Raw genomic sequence first — 16,501 nt, 5'->3', positions numbered from 1 at the left:
TAGGGACATACAGGCAATAGGCAGAGGAGGGATTGGGGGTATACACGTGACAAGATGGGTGGATCCTAGATTCAGGATGGCAGCCTAACTTGGGATGTAACTGAGCCGGTTTGATCTGTTCTCCATAGAAACCATTATCAGTAGGGTGTAAACCCCACCTACAAGAACCAAGCCAATAGTTGGCAAACCTCTTGGGAGAATGTTCTTAACAGCAGGGAGCGGGGCCTACTAGTCTAGAGACTGATTGCCTTCAGGGAGGATGTCTGTAAGCAGCTGACCTCCCCCCATATGTTGGCAAAAAGCTCCTAATGTTTGGCATGTCTTTGGGGGAGACAAAGCTGGGGAAAAGTCTCTTTATAATCCCACACAGAAATGGTTTGCTTTCTGTACTGCCTATTAGTATCATCCCTAAAGTAAAGAGTGATACTGAAGTTTTCTTCTTTAAAATGGTATGAGCACATTATGTGGACCTATCTGTGAAGAAAACTGAAGTGCTTCTCGCCTAGTTTATTTTTAAGAAAATAACATGCTTTTTATATTTGTTTGCCAACAACTCCCTCTGCCCAGAAGATGAGTGCTTCACATTTTTTAAAAGGCATAGTGATATATGTCTCCCTTTAACTTTGAAGGAAAAGCATGATCAGCACAGGCCCCAGGTTGATCCCTAAGCAGCAGAGTAGAGATGTACCTCTTCTACCCAACCTCCTTATTAATTCTGACAGCAGCCATCTCTCATCGTACTCACTACTTCTCTACTGGACTCAATAATTCATTGCAATGTCCACCCAGAACTCACAACTTATTCACTTATGAGATTTATTAGGGAAGTAACATGTTACAATTTCGGATCAGAAACAACTCAGGATACAGCTCTTCAATCAGAGAATGAGTTCTTAGTTGAATCTACAAGTAGATAGGCCCTTGGTTCTCTACCCTTGGTTAGCCTCTGCCTTTGCTCAGTTATGGTGAGTGTTACAAAGCTCTTTAGCATTGACAATAAGTACCTGGAAGCACCCTTCTCTGCCAGCAAGCCTCTGGATATATAGATAGATAGATATAATAGTGTATGAATGAGTGTGCCTTAAAGTTAAGGTTCTCCTCATTATGGATTCTATCTGAGAAACATCAAGTCGCTGGGCATGCTCTTCTAACTTCTCTGCAGCTACTACAGGTCCCAAAAGCACTTTCTCTGCAAACTTGCCCTTAACGTGCTCTCCCTTCCACCGTGCCAGTTTCAGTACTGTGATACCCATTTGGGGGTCGGGAGGGTACATTTAACGTGGCAAGTATAAAGATTCATTCAAGCTATTAATATTAGCGGCGTGCTTCTTTCAATATTTACTCAAACACCTTGCACTGAGATCTGTTAGCTGTTAACCTGGCTACTCATAAAGCAGAACATTTTTGTAAAGTTAAAAGAAATGTATAACAAAATATGTTTAGCATGAATAGATTTTGGGGTATATCTGTGAAGTTAGAAATATAGTGTAAACATTTTAAATATTCATTAATAGAGCTATAGTTAAACAATTAGGAGAAGAGACATTGTGTAAAATGTCATGAAGAGGTCAAAATATTACAAAAGCACTCATTTGAACTGTGTTTGTCTGGGTAGACTAGAGAAACAAATTCATAGACACTCATATGTGATTCGAAAAGAGCTTTATATAAAATGTAAGTGCACATTAAGAAAACATCCCAGCCCAGTCCAGATCAAGTCCATAAATCAATCGGATATTAGCCCATATGTTCAGTACCAGTATATAAATTCCTCTTCAGATTCATGCAGCACATGCAATGACGCCAAGTGCTGGAAGACCACAGGCCAGTGGATAGAAAGTCTTGTGGACATGGTGGTGGTGGAAGCATCTTAGCGCAGGCGTGGGTCTCCACGTGGCTCCTCCAGCTCCAAGGCTCTGGCTCCCATCAGCATACCTCCACCTGGCTTGTCAACAAGAGTGTTTTGCAGGGAGTGAGCCAGTGTCCCACCTCCAACAGCTATTTATCTTCTTAGCGTAGCCAAATGAGGTCGTTGTGACCTGATTAACAGGCTAAACTCCACCCCTTTACTCTTAACCCTCAAACTGACAACAGATTATGTAACTACCACAAACTGATATGAAAAGTTTCTACAGAAAAATCATTAAGTTATTGATTATTAACAATTATTAAGTTGATTTAATATTAACAATGATTACTTTTTAATAATTGTTAATATTAACAATTGTTAAATTATTAAGAGAATAATTATTAAGTTGAATAAGTGTATTTAATGTACTGGATACACTGCCACATAATTTATGCAAATGCATATGACACAATATATCATAGATAATTATGTATTTATATCTACATATATACAAAAGCATAGAAAGTAATGGAAGCAGATAAAGCACAAAGTTCATGGCTAGCCATGTGCTTTGGAAGTATCATATTGTAATGGAAGATGTTTTGTTACAACATTTATAAATTATATTTATGCAAATAAGTATATATTTTAATGAAAAGGAAGAACTGATGGTGTAAAAGTATATAAGCAGTGAATACGTTTGGATTTGTGGCAGGTCCGATCCCATGGGCCTCTCACAGTGTCTCATGCCAAAGCAAACTGTCACCCTGAACCATTGTCTAGCTTTACCCGATGGGCTTAAGGCGCTGAAGCGGGTTGCACAGTGAAATAAAGTTCTGGTTGACCTGAAGTCAAAAAAAAGTATATAAGCAAATAATTGAAAGCCATCATATTTTGGTTATGAGGTTATGGAAAATTTCCCCTGTGTATCTATGATTTTCATCTGGTTTTTCTTTCTTTTAGTATCTTGTGCCATATTTATCTTTTAAAGAAAAATATAATTAATATGACATAATATAATGCAGTATAATATACTTTCCTTAAATTGGTACATTTACAAATGTACCAATTACATTAAGAAAGTCATTTCAATTGTGGTGTTGATAAAGAATATCGAATATACCACAAACTGCTAGAACTAAAAAAAAAAATCTTAGAATATAACCAGAAGCCTTAGCAGTGAGATGTGGGCTCACTTACTTTGAGGATGTTATCAGAAAAGACCGATCACTAGACAAAGGATCTCCTGCATGGTAAACCAGGAAAATCTTCAATGACATAGGCTGACATACTAGTCACAACCATGTACTCAAGCAAACAAGAATCACGAAGATGGCACAGAGCAGGGACACGTTTCCTCCTGTTGTACCAGTGCACAGGTGGTCATGAGCAGGGGCAGCTCCGTGGTACCTTACTAACAATAGCCTATTATCTAGGGAGACATCAGTGAGCCCAATGGTCCTGGAGCTTAGGCATTGTGCTAGCAGCAAGGTTGTCAGTTGAAACCCACTAGCTGCTCTGTAAAAGATGAGGCTGTATGCTATTGTAAAGACATACAGTCTCTGAAAACATTATGCATATTCACTATGAGTGGGAATTGAATCAGTGGCAGTGGGTTTGAATTTTGTGTTTATGGGAGGGAAATTACAAATCTCTTATACTCTTTAGCCTCTCTGTCTCATCTATAAAGAATGGAGTGGAAAGCTACACAATACTTCTGATAGTAACAAGTAAGGAACACAGTCCACTAAAATACTGAGAAAGTTTTCACAACTATAAAATATTACTTCACTCCTATGCTTGAGAGGCATGCTCCAGTGAGGTTCAATGTTTGTCAAAAATAATTTCCCAAACTGAGGTGCAAAGAAAAATAAACTAAGTTAAAATGAAAATAGAATTTTCAAGAACTACAGAAAATTTCTAAATGGTGTAATATATGCATAATAAGAATAACATTTTCAAAAAGTAATGAAAGAGAAGAACCTTTTGAAATGTTTCAAATCATAATGTTCCTAAAGTTTCCAACATTAGTGACAGACACCAAACTAAGGATTCAGGATAGTTCACTTGCAAAATACATTAAAAAAACAAACAAACAAGAAAACACCACTTAGGCTTCTTCTTTTTTGTTTTTGTTTTTAATTTTCTTTTTTAAATTTTTTATTTATTTATTTTTAAACATTTTATTAGGGGCTCATACAACTGTTATCGCAATCCATACACACATAAATTGTGTAAAGCACATTTGTACATCATTCTCAAAACATTTTCTCTCCACTTAAACCCCCGACATTAGGTCCTCATTTTTCCCCTCCCTCCCCGCTCCCCCCTCCCTCATGAGCCCTTGATAGTTTATAAATTGGTATTTTGTCATATCTTGCCCTGTCCGACGTCTCCCTTCACCCACTTTTCGGTTGTCTGTCCCCCAGGGATGAGGTCATTGCAGAGCTAAAGATAACTGCAGAACTAATGACAACAGAGCTCTGAGAGATGCCAGAGGAAAACAACATTTTTACCTTCGGAAAAATAATTACATTGAACTTTTTATCAAAAAACACTTAGGAAAAAGCAAGTGAAATGACATATTAAAAATTTGAGAGGGAAAATGCACAGGTTTCAGTTACATATGCAACAAATTATCCCTTGAAAGTAATATATAATCTTCATCAGACAAGCTAATAGAGGGATTTCATTGCTTAGCCATGAGAGAAATTTCAAAATAAATTCTTCAAGAAGAAAACACCATTGGTCAAATAATCAGACTGCCTAAGGAACTGAAGAGCCATCAATGAGCCCTGGTGGTCCTGGGGGTTAGGCATTGTGCTAGTGTTAGAGAAGGAATAAAATATTTTATTCTTCTTCTTACCTTAATTGAACTAATAATTGTATAAGTAGCCATAGTAATAAGAGTCCCAATGTATTGCATGATTGCAGTATATGGAGAAGTGAAATGAATGATGGCAATACTGTAAGAGATGGGAAGGAAGAATGGAGAACACTTTGTGGTAGGGTTGCTACATTACCCAGGACGTGTTGTACTGTTATCTAAAGTGGTAGATATTTATTGCCAACTTTGGGGCAACATTTTAAACTCCTCTGGGGTAGACTGAGACTGTAATCCTCCACAGGAGTAGAAAGCCTCATCTTCCAGCCATGCTTTCCACCTGCTGGCGTCGCCATTCGCAGCCCACCAGCTGCCTGCCGTCCCACCAGGCACCTCGATGAAACATTAACAAACAAGCCAACAGGAACACTCATTGTCATCCAGTCCAGTCTGACTCACAGAGACTCCATTTGACAGATAGCACTGCCCCAGTGGGCTTCCGAGACTGTAACTCATTAAGGGAGTAGAAAGCCCCCTCTTTTTCCCATGGAGCCCCCCCGGTGGTTTCAAACAACTGACCCTGAAGTTGGCAGCCCAACACTAACCTGATATGCCACCAGGGTCCCAGAGTTCCCTAGGTTAACCATAAAGGGATGGAGAAAGATATGTAACACTGAGAAGATAAGAAAATAAAGAGAAAAACACAATAGTAGGAAAATATTGGCATTTATAAATTAGAAAAAGGAAGAAGGAAAAGATTAATACATTCCAATTTTATCCTCTCGTTAGAATTTTCTTTTACCTCCCCCCTTTTCACTTTGAAGAGAATTTATTCTTCAGAGCAGTTTTAGATGTACAGAACAAAATTCCAGAAATTATAGAGTTGTCATAAAATCCCTACTATTCTGTTTATTAACACCCTGAATTCCTATGATGCATTGGTGACAATTTATGAGCCAATGTGGATGTGTTACTATTAACTAAGTCTATATCTTACTATGAGGCTTCCTTTTCGTGTTGTGCTGGTCTATAGGCTTTGGAAGGAGCGTATCCTGCAGAAAAGCTCCACTGCCCTTATATGCCTGTGCTCCACCCATATACTGCTTTCCCTTTTTCTGCACCCTTACTAACAGCGGACTTGTTTACTACGTTTCCCAAAACTGCCATGTAGATCCCAACTCTTCTCAAGAACACCAAGTGAAATAAGCCGGATGACCCCATGTGTCACAGAATAGATTGCTCCAGACATTCCTCATTTGTAATCTTTTTGGTAGCAGATCACAAAACCATCCTGTGGGACCTCTTGATGGGTTTGAATTATCACTAATTTTCTAACGTGTTTTCCTGAAAGTAAGACATCCCCCCAAATAAGACCTGCTTACAGTTTTGCCTCTCACTGAAATATAAGGCATCCCCCCAAAATAAGATCTCCCTGAAAATAAGGACCCCCAAAGCTACCGTAACTCTGGACTCTGGTCCATAGCAGCGGGCACTGCCATGCTGCTCACTGTTGGCGACAGCACAGCCAGAGCAGACAGGAAGTGTGAGGTCTCTTAATAAAACAATAAACAATAAAGGTGTACCATATTCTCCTTCATGGAAAAATACGACATCCCCTGAAAATAAGACCTCGCACATCTTTGGGAGCAAATATTAATATAAGACACTGTTTTATTTTCAGGGAAATGGGGTAGTAGTTGAGTGCATTACCCAAACCCATTGCCTTCAAGTTTATTTTCACTCATCGTGGCCCCATTTGTTCCATGTGGTTTCTGAGGCTTGATATTTTCACAAAAGCAGACTCCTAGGCCTTTCTCCCATGAAATGCCTGCTGAGTTCAGTATGCCACCTTTTGGTTAGTCCTCCCATGGTTAGCCTCTGCTTCCCACAGAAGTCATTTGCTCTACTCACGGAATCATTTATCTCCCTTGGCAATATAAGTTTCCGCCATATCTTTTATTAGCTTGAGGGTGCATTTATTTTTTTTGCTAAAGGATTCTAGGAGCCCTTGGGTCACACATTGGGCTGCTAACCACAATATCTGCAGTTCAAACCTACTCACTGCTCCTCTGGTGAAAACTGAGACTGCGGCATAGAGATGTACAGAATTGGAAACCCTATATGAGGTCACTATGAGGTGGGACTCAATAGCAATGTTGTTGTTTTTTTCTCTTTCATTTTTCTTTTAACACTTCCATGTTTATCTACTTATGAGTTGAAAAACTTCAACTCAACCTTACTAGCTTCAAGTTTAGGGAAATTATGACTAGAGATTCTATAAAACATGTGCAGATTTTCTTGGGAACATTGCTGGATCATATGAAGCTCGTGTATAGCTTTGTAAGAAACTGCTAACGATGTTCCAATGTGACTGTACCGTTTTGCATCTCTAACAATAACGAGAGCTTATGTTGCTCCATGTGCTCAGCGGCATGTGGTATGTCTGTGTTGTAGCTATGAGCTATTTTAAATAGATATATATTGATATAGTATGACATTTTACTAAATTGTTATAGTTATATCTGTAGAATATTGTGGTAGTTGTATAATCTGTTGCCAATTTGAGAGGATTATGAGTGAAGGAGTGGAGTCTAGCCTGTCAATCATTGCACAGCCAATGAGGCCTCTGCGTGCGCATGGCCTTCCCCTGAGGATTCTGGGAACTACTGTATTCCTCCTTGGAGGCAGGAGGCACACACTCTCTCTGCTCACTCCCTGAGAGTTGCTCTACTGACAAGACATATGATACTACACTGATAGAAACTGTTCCCCAGGAACTGGAGGAGCCAGGTGGAGACCCCTGCCAACGCAGAGATGCTTCTACCTCCACTGGATCCACAAGACTTTGCACCCACTGGCCTGTGATCTTCCTGTGTTCAGCATCATTGCATGTGTTTCAAAAGTCTGAAGAAGACTTTATAGATTGGTATCACATATATGGGCTAATACCAGACTTATGACTTGATCTGGACTGGGCTGGGATGTTTTCTCAATATTCAATTGCTCTTGTATAAGCCTCTTTCTTGCACACTGAGTGTCTATGGATTTGTTTCTCTAATCTACCCAGACTAACACAAATATTAAAAGACTATGTGATCATTGTTTGTATTTGCTTACTCAACAACTACTTGGTTTAATAAATTATTGTTGTTTTAAAAAGTCTTTGCAAAAATAAAATATTTGAAGAGCACACTATTAGACATATCATCATTCAAATGAATATTATTTTCGTGTTTACGAAATATTTCCAATATATCCAAATAAACAATGTCAGTGGGCAATTTAGTTGTTCAGAGTCAACAATAACAGAAATCATGGCCTGTAAAATAACTTATTTTATCCATGTGAATGACAGTCTGTAAGACATACTATTTATTTGTCTCCAGGCATGTGGGATTTTGATTATGACCCTAAAGTCACAAAAAATAATTTCCCAATTTATGGTTGGTAATTATTTTATAAAACTCTAATATATGGAAAGGGGGTGCCAGTTACAAATATCTACATATAACCTCCTCCCTGGGAGATGGAGAACAGTAAAATGGGTGAAGGAAAACATTGGACAGTGCAAGATATGACAAAATAATAATTTATAAATTATCAAGGGTTCATGAGGGAGGGGGGAGCAGGAAGGGAGGGGAAAAATGAGGAGCAGATACCAAGGGCTCAAGTAGAAAGCAAATGTTTTGAGAATGATGATGGCAACAAATGTACAAATGTGTTTGACACAATGGATGTATGGATGGATTGTGATAAGAGTTGTATGAGCCCCCAATAAAATGATTAAAAAAAACCCCACCAACTCTAATATAGTCAGTCTACTAGATTTTTCCACTGTTGCAAGATTTATCGAAAGAGCTATCAAATAATGAAATAAGTAGATTTGAGCAACCTATATATTTATTGGTTCATAAATATAAAATATTATTAAAGTGTAGTCCTACAAATTAGAAAAAAGTATTGTTGTCCCTAATCACTACCATATATATATGTTATATATATATGTGTGTGTATATATATATATATATATATATATATACACACAATATTTTTTATCCCAAAATGTATTTTGAAAAGAAAAATATATATAATGTATTTGAGGAGGATTTTCATTAAATATTGTTGTTGCTACTATTGATTAGCTAATTCATGGTGATTCCTCACACAATAAGACTGAGTCACTGAGATGCATAGAAATTTAATTGACTAATTTTTGAAAGATCACAATATTTTTATTCTCAAATGATTTTATCTGAAATATTCCACTAGGCTCTCTTTATCATCATGGATACATTCCATTCTCTACTTTCAGAGGGGAATCCAAGTTCCCCTCATGAAAGGCAAGAACATTCCCATCGCCACCACTACATCGCTCTTAAATGGAAATAATGTGGATAAAAAATGCCAGCATCTTGATAATTCACTCTGGTTAGAGGTTTCATTTGCTTCCAAGAAGTACAGAGAATGTGCTGACAGTACGTGCTCTCCTGTGAAATAGCTCCTCTCCCTGCCCATTAGACATGTCCATGGAACGTGACTACAGGGACCCAATTCTCCACCAATTATCGTTCTTTACATCAATAAAAGCACTTTTCTTCAAAATTAAAATTCTTAATCTTAATTTATAAATACTGGGTCCATGTTACAGAACCTGGAAGAAAAAGCTATGTAGAATAAGTTCTCACAAACCTTTAATTCACATTCGTCTTGTCACCTTATCTCATCTTGAGCTTCTTTTACCTTATCTTCATTTCCTGTCTTTATATTTTACAGACATTCTTTAATGAGAAAAATATTAAAGAGTGGAATATTCTATTTAATGACATAGATTTTTTTCTGTGCACATTTTAACAAGCCAAACTAAAAGCATAGCTACTTATTCTCCTCCTTAGTGGAAACTGAATATTTTATAATTAATGTTTTGTCAATTGGTCCAGCACCATTTCTTGATTACCAATAGTTAGGCCTGGAAAACTGATTTGTTAAATATATAAAGTTTTAACAATTTGAACAATACGAATAGATTCTATATGAGTAAGCAGAACAAAAATAACAAAAAAGGTTAAATACTCCTAATAGTTTACTTTCAGAAAACTTGACTCACGGCTTTTCAGCTATTGCTATCTGGACTTTCAATTAACCCAACGTAATAATAATGATTACAAATTAATGACTAAGGTAGAAATGAAAGAATGAATTTGATTTATCACTTGAAGTACAAGATAAACAAGAGGAAGACAAATAAAGTACATGAATTAGTTAAACAAGTGAGGAATTGAAGATTCATTTTCCTTTAGAAAGTGTATCTAGGCATTTCAGAATCAGTAAATCTATCCAGGAGTCTTCTGACATTCAATACGGTAGTGGTTAATTATTCATTCATTTGCATATTTCTTTTATGTGGAATCTTGTTAGAACAGTTTATTTTACTTGAAAGTTACCCTCAGAGGATGTTACTAACAATTGGGCATTAGCATTTTTGAGTGAGTCAGCATTTTTAGTGTAACAAGATTTCTGTCCTGTTCTGAGTAATTGCATTTGCATACATTAGTCAATGTAGCATAGATCTAATAAATTTTATTTTCTGGGATTACATATTAAATTATGTTCATATTATTATAAATTTAAGAAAGTAAAGAATCGAACATTATAATACATATTTAATCAATCTTCTATACTAGAGAATTTACAGGAATGAAATATGCCCAGTTTACTCTCTGAAACCATTGCTTTATAATAAAAATTATCTTTGTGTTAGAAAACTAGGATCTTTAAGAATATACAACAAACTACCATAAATTTTGAAAAATAAAGTTATGTTGACAACAACAATATTCTGTGTGAATAATTATATCTTGATTAGAGTGGTAGATATGTTTATAAGATGAGTTTGGCATTAAATTTTTATCTATACAGCCATTAGAAATATGTTTGTTTCTCTTATATAAAAAAAAGTATTTCAGAGCACCTGAAAAAATCTGTGTCTTTAAATATTACTTTATTTTATTTCCTAAAAAAAATTATGAATGTGTGGCTGTTTGCTTCTCAGAATTGTCAGCCATTGGCACATTGGAGCTTCTGAATGTGGCATCCACCTCCTCCATTACTAGCCCTTCCTTTCCTCATATACTTATTTGGTATTAGAGGGATTATTATCCAAATATATCCTTGGCTTCACCCATATTAAGAACTGTGTACTCACTATGTTGAGGATTTCCTATTCCTGAATGTTAGCTAGCTCAGTATTTAATGAACAAGTTTATACCAGACACGTTAGCAAAATACTAGAGAGCACCCTGTTCTATACAGTTGGCACATAGTATGGAGAGATTAATTTTCATGTTCCAGTTGCAAGACTCAGAGACCTCATATAATCCACCATAAGGACCTGAACCCTTATGCACAAGAGAACACATGTATAATTAAGCAAACAAACAAATAACTATCGGCAGAGCCCTACAGCAGAAAAGAGGAAGATCAAAATAGTAAACAAAGAGCGGCTCAATCCATAAAATAGCGATGCTGTAGGGATGCAGATTTATCAGAAAAACTATTAAATGATTAAATGGATTTAATGGTTACATATTTGGCATTCAATTCTGTATTGCAGTTAATGATCTGAAATGGTGGACTAGAATATCAGACGGTATGGTTTTATTAAAATATAGAGCAAAGACAGAAAGAGGCCCGTGTGAAGAAAATGCTTAGTAACTGGTTGTACCAATATGTTCTTGTTGCTATTTGCAGGTCTATGTCCAACAGACTGAAATACTGCTAGTCCTGTACCATTTTCACATTGCTGCTACGTGTGAGGGTATTGTGATAGCCACCGTGTTGAAAGATTTTCTCTTCTATGCTAACCTTCAGGCCTATTTCCAGAGACAAGTCTTTCCTGATGACATTTCCCAAACTCAAGAAACCAAAGTCACTGCCATCGAGTCAAATCAAATTCACATGATGAATATGATTCTGACTCTATAGGATAGGATAGAAGTGCCCCTTTGAGTTTACAAGGCTGTAACTCTTTACAGCAGAAAGTCTCATCTTTCTTCTATGGAGCAGCTGGTGATTTGGAACTGCCAAATGTAGCAGCCCAATGTGTAGACTACTAGGCCACCAAGGCTTCATCAAATCTCAAGAACTTGAAGAAAAAAAAAGAGGACACCTAATGTGTGTACAGCACTCCGCAGCCAAACAAAAAGTTGACAATTTATACCTTAACTCACTATGTGTGAAAAATATTGCAGTCTGCTTCTGTAGGGATTTATATTCTAAGAAATATAAATGTCCCTAGAGGGGGCTATGATTTACAATCGGTTAGATGGCTAAAACAAAATAAAACAAACCTCACACAGTCTACTATTGAGTGGATTTGATGCGTAGAGATCTTATAACACAAAGTAGAACTACCCCTTGGGATTAGAAATCTTCATGGGAGCAAACAGCCTGGTCTTTCTCTGTCCAAGTGACCGATGGGTTTGAACCACTTAACTTGTGATTAGTAACTCAATACGTAGCCCACTGTATTGTTGTCAAATATGTGAATGATAAGAGTTTTTTTTTTTTTTAAAAAGAAAGAAATGTACAGGAGGACGAAACAAAGTAGTGAATAGAATTTTGTTTTGTTTTTTCTAAAGAAACATTCATGTCTAAGTTTGAAGGTTTCAGGGAACTTCTTGGGAAAAAATCCAAGAGTAAAGTGAAAATTTCAAGTTTCCCAAATGGAAAATTTAGCTCACCAAGAACCCAAAGATAATTAAACTCTCAGCATCAGGCGTACTGGCTGGAGCATTTAAAGTTGGAAAATATTGCAGTGTGCTCTTGATGTATCAAGTACCCTGACACCATTAGGAAGGGGGCGCCACTGAGCAGTTTCTATTAACTATTGTAATTTCCATCTCCAACTGTGAATGATCACTCAGCAGGTAAAAACTAACACTTTAATATTTGAGAGCCTCTAAGCCAAAGCAGACTGTACAATCTTTACTTTCCCCTGAAGGGCTTATCTGTGTGTAACCTTATCTCTTGGTTATCTCTGAGCAAATAGGCAAGAGCTCCCAGTCAGACTGGCAGAGGAATTTATTTCTTGCTATCTAGCCCGGGTCTGTGTGTGGGCATTAGTTTTAGTGTGGTTATCTGCAGTAAGCAGAAGAGATTTGAAAAAGCAGCCCTAAGGAATCCAGCTCGACTGCTTTGCACTTCCCTTTGGATGCTTCTGTCACCCTCTCGGCTCTCCTCTTGCCAGTGACCTCAACTTTGGGTGGTCTCACAGTGTCCATGGCCTCCCTGCAGTACTCCTGTCTGTGCTCAGCACTAACTGCTCTACAATTGACTCTGAAACGTTCTGCAGGTGCGCATCCAGGTAACCACTGCTCTTTAAAAGTTCTCTTTTATGAAGGAACTACGGTAGTACCCATTTTCTCTAATGGAAAGAAAAATGAACAGGATTTTCACTTTTATGAGAAAAGACATAAAGGAAAATTAGCAGTCAGCAACTGATTTACAGCAAGCTGTTGAAGAGACAGACTCACCTGGAAAAAGTGTGGCATCTCCAAGCGCCTTTATAAGGAGCTACACTCAGCATCTTACCAAGCCAACATGGATTTGAACTCTACCTGTGAACACTAGATGTTAGAGTGATTTTAGGCTCCATGTATTAGCTGGAATGATTTGCTAAGTTAGTGTTTGGGTCTAGAAAATATATATTTTTGATTCCCATATAGATTAATGGCAAACTTTTAAGTTAAATTAAGGTTTTATAGGAACATTCTTTTTCGTATAGTGGGAGAAGCATGTAACAACTGGGTGTTTGGCTGGTGGGTGTGAACATGGGTGCTGATGACTGCATGAGGTGCGCTGCTCCGGGGAAAGCAGGGGGCGTAAGACCCCTGAATGAAGGCCGGGAGGCTCCAGCACTACTACGGAAGGTCCAGGAGAGCGCTTCTGGGCCTAAAAGCAGAGATACTTAAAATGTAATTTGGGCACATCATGTCGAGCCAGTTCCCCATCATAGCTACCCTACACACACCATGCCAATCTATCTCACTGAGAGCCTTTCCCTTTGTCCTTGTCCCTCAACTGTGCTAAGCATGACGTCTTTCTCCAGGTCCTGGTCTCTCCTGATAACATATCCAAACCGCATGAGACAAAGTCTCCCCATCCTTGAATTTTTTAAATTACTTACTTACTTACTTACTTAATTAATTTTTTGCTTTCTTTTTCTTTGTTTTGTTTTTTTTTAACATTTTATTAGGGGCTCATACAGCTCTTATCTAAGGAGCCATCTGACTCTACTTCTTCCAAGACAGATCTGTTTGTTCTTTTGGCAGTCTACAGTGCTTTCAATATTCTTCTACAACATTATGGTACAAATGAATCAGATTTTCTCTTGTCCTACTTACCTTCCCTGATTTTAAATCATGCCATGTTTCCTCGCACAACTGCCTCTTGGTCCATGTATAGGTTCAGTGGTTGAATTTAGTGGGTTCAAACCAGTTAGACCAGATTCCTAATTTTCCTAATTTTTTAACAGATTGTTAAAATGGCATTTGTAAAAAAGGTTCTCTTTAAGGTAGGTGACTGGGCAACCTCCCATTATGGAAATCACAAATTTACCTTTACTTCTTTCAGTGTTCATCTACACCCGTAGTAATATTCATTCCATCCATAGCTGTAAAAATTTAGACAGAACTCTGCTTGTAATGCTTAATTATTCATTTTATAAAATCCATTATACTAATTAGAAACAATTCTACTGGGATATAATCCAAATATCATAGAATGCAAAGTTTAATCATATTTAGAGGAATTATACAATAACTACAACAATCAATTTTAGAACATTTTCTTTGTTCTTGTACTTCTTATTTTTAACTAACATTTCCCATCAACCTCTCCTGCTACAGCCCCAAGAAACCATTGATCCAACCATAGATTCACCCATCTTGAATTTAATATTCCAAAAATACATACAAAATCAAAAAAACAAAGAAGCAAAAAACTAACAACAGGAACAAAATAAGATACCAAAAACACATCCTCAATGGAAAAGAAAGCAGAAAATATTTCACAACTAGAATAACTTTAAAATGGATCAAAAGGGAGATCAAATGATCACGCCGCGTTAAATTTCAACCTAGTTATATTTGCCATATCTACTTCCAGGGCACTCTCTGTGACAGCAAGGCTGTTCACGTCCCTGTCTATGTTCATGGGTGATTCACTGGAGGCTTAGTACCCACGCATTTCCCCTTCACCTTCTTTTCTTAAACAGATACAACTTTTAAATGGACCAAAAGGGGATCAAATAAGATGTTACTTTGTAACCTAGCTCTATCTACAGTATCATTTGTGCAATACTTTCTATATGAAAACAAGGCTAGTCACATCCCTCAAATATTATCCGAGGGGATTTAAGGAACTTTTATCTATGTGTGGATCATGAACAGGGATTTTTGGATTCTACTCTCATCCATAACCTTCTATAAATTGAGTGTTCACAATTTAAATTATGATACCATTTCTTCTCTCAAATTTGGATTAAATTATTTAGAATCCTTGGGTTAAACAGGCTGGTGGCTCCTTTCATGTTTATTGAGTTGATGCTTCACTTATTGGCTGCTTGTTTGAAGAGAATCCTTCAAGACCTGAGACACTATTCTTTCTAATAGGCAGGCACCATTCACTTTCTTCACTACACTTTTCTATAGCACCCATATATTTAATGATATATTCAAAAGAGCAAATATCAAGCAGAGCCATGTGCTATGAACTAATTGTTCTTAGATTGGGGCTAGAATTAAGTGCCAGCATATATGACAATGATGTCACCTTAAAGACATCATTGTCATTTTTTTGTGAGATAACATTAGATTAGATAACATTATCAATCATCTCCCTGGGTCATAAGGTAATTCTGTTAACACTGTCATTACTGTAGCCAATTATACAGAATTTAAATTCATTATACTTTTGAGGAAAGAGTACATTTTTATCCCCTTGCATTTATTACTTCACTTTATTTTTTGAGAGTGAGGCAGTGAGTGCGTGAGGCAGTGAGTGAGTGAGTGAGTGAGGCAGTGAGTGAGTGAGACAGTGATAGAGTGAGAATGAGACAGTGAGAGAGAGACAGTGAGAGAGGGAGGCAGTGAGAGAGTGAGAATGCATTTATTACTTCAGAAAACAAGCATATACCATAAAAAGGAAAAGTGCTGAACAACCAGAGACTGACCCACTGTCATCATTTTAGCTTTGTTTTACTCCTCAAATTCCCATGAGATATTATGAGTCAATTATGCAATTCCTGAAATTGTTCAAATAACTAAAATTTTCAGGATAACTTCTCTAACTTCAGCAGAGAACCATAATATGAGAGAGCAGATGTTGCCTAATGATTTCTAATATATCAAAAATAATGACTATCATGTAATTGGTCTACCTCTAAAGAAATGGGATCCTACTCCTTCAGTGAAAAGATGGTTAAAGATGCTGATGATGCTCTGAGACAAGGGATTAATAGTGCAAGTGAGGACACCCACGAAGAAGCAATATGTAAATATCTTAAATAACAGTGTGGCAGTTACATAATAGCCTGTCAACTTGTGAAAGTACAGAGTCAAGCCTGCCAATCAGGTCGCAGCTTGATGACCTCATTTGGAGGGACAAAGGAGATAAATAACTCACTGGAAGCCAGATATAAACTCAGCTTGTCTCCCTGTGAGACATTCCTGTTGACAAACCACATGGAGCTACACTGAAGCAACCAGAGTCCTGAAGCTGGAGGAGCCACATGGAAACCCCTGACAGCACTGAGATGCTTCCACTGCCAC

General features: G+C 37.3%; 1 non-coding gene across 1 annotated transcript; it reads left to right on the top strand.

Annotated features, from left to right (window-relative positions):
- The first annotated feature begins 2,541 nt into the window (after positions 1-2,541).
- Positions 2,542-2,675, top strand: LOC115868882. Its single transcript, XR_004045843.1, has one exon. It is a non-coding gene; the product is annotated as a small nucleolar RNA SNORA42/SNORA80 family (small nucleolar RNA).
- Positions 2,676-16,501: the final 13,826 nt, after the last annotated feature.

The sequence above is a fragment of the Echinops telfairi genome, unplaced genomic scaffold (assembly GCF_000313985.2).
Source record: "Echinops telfairi isolate 266 unplaced genomic scaffold, ASM31398v2 ScPeMD7_18;HRSCAF=68, whole genome shotgun sequence".
NCBI lineage: Eukaryota > Metazoa > Chordata > Mammalia > Afrosoricida > Tenrecidae > Echinops > Echinops telfairi.
The sequence above is the reverse complement of the archived record's forward strand: the minus strand, read 5'-3'. Positions and strand labels throughout refer to the sequence as shown.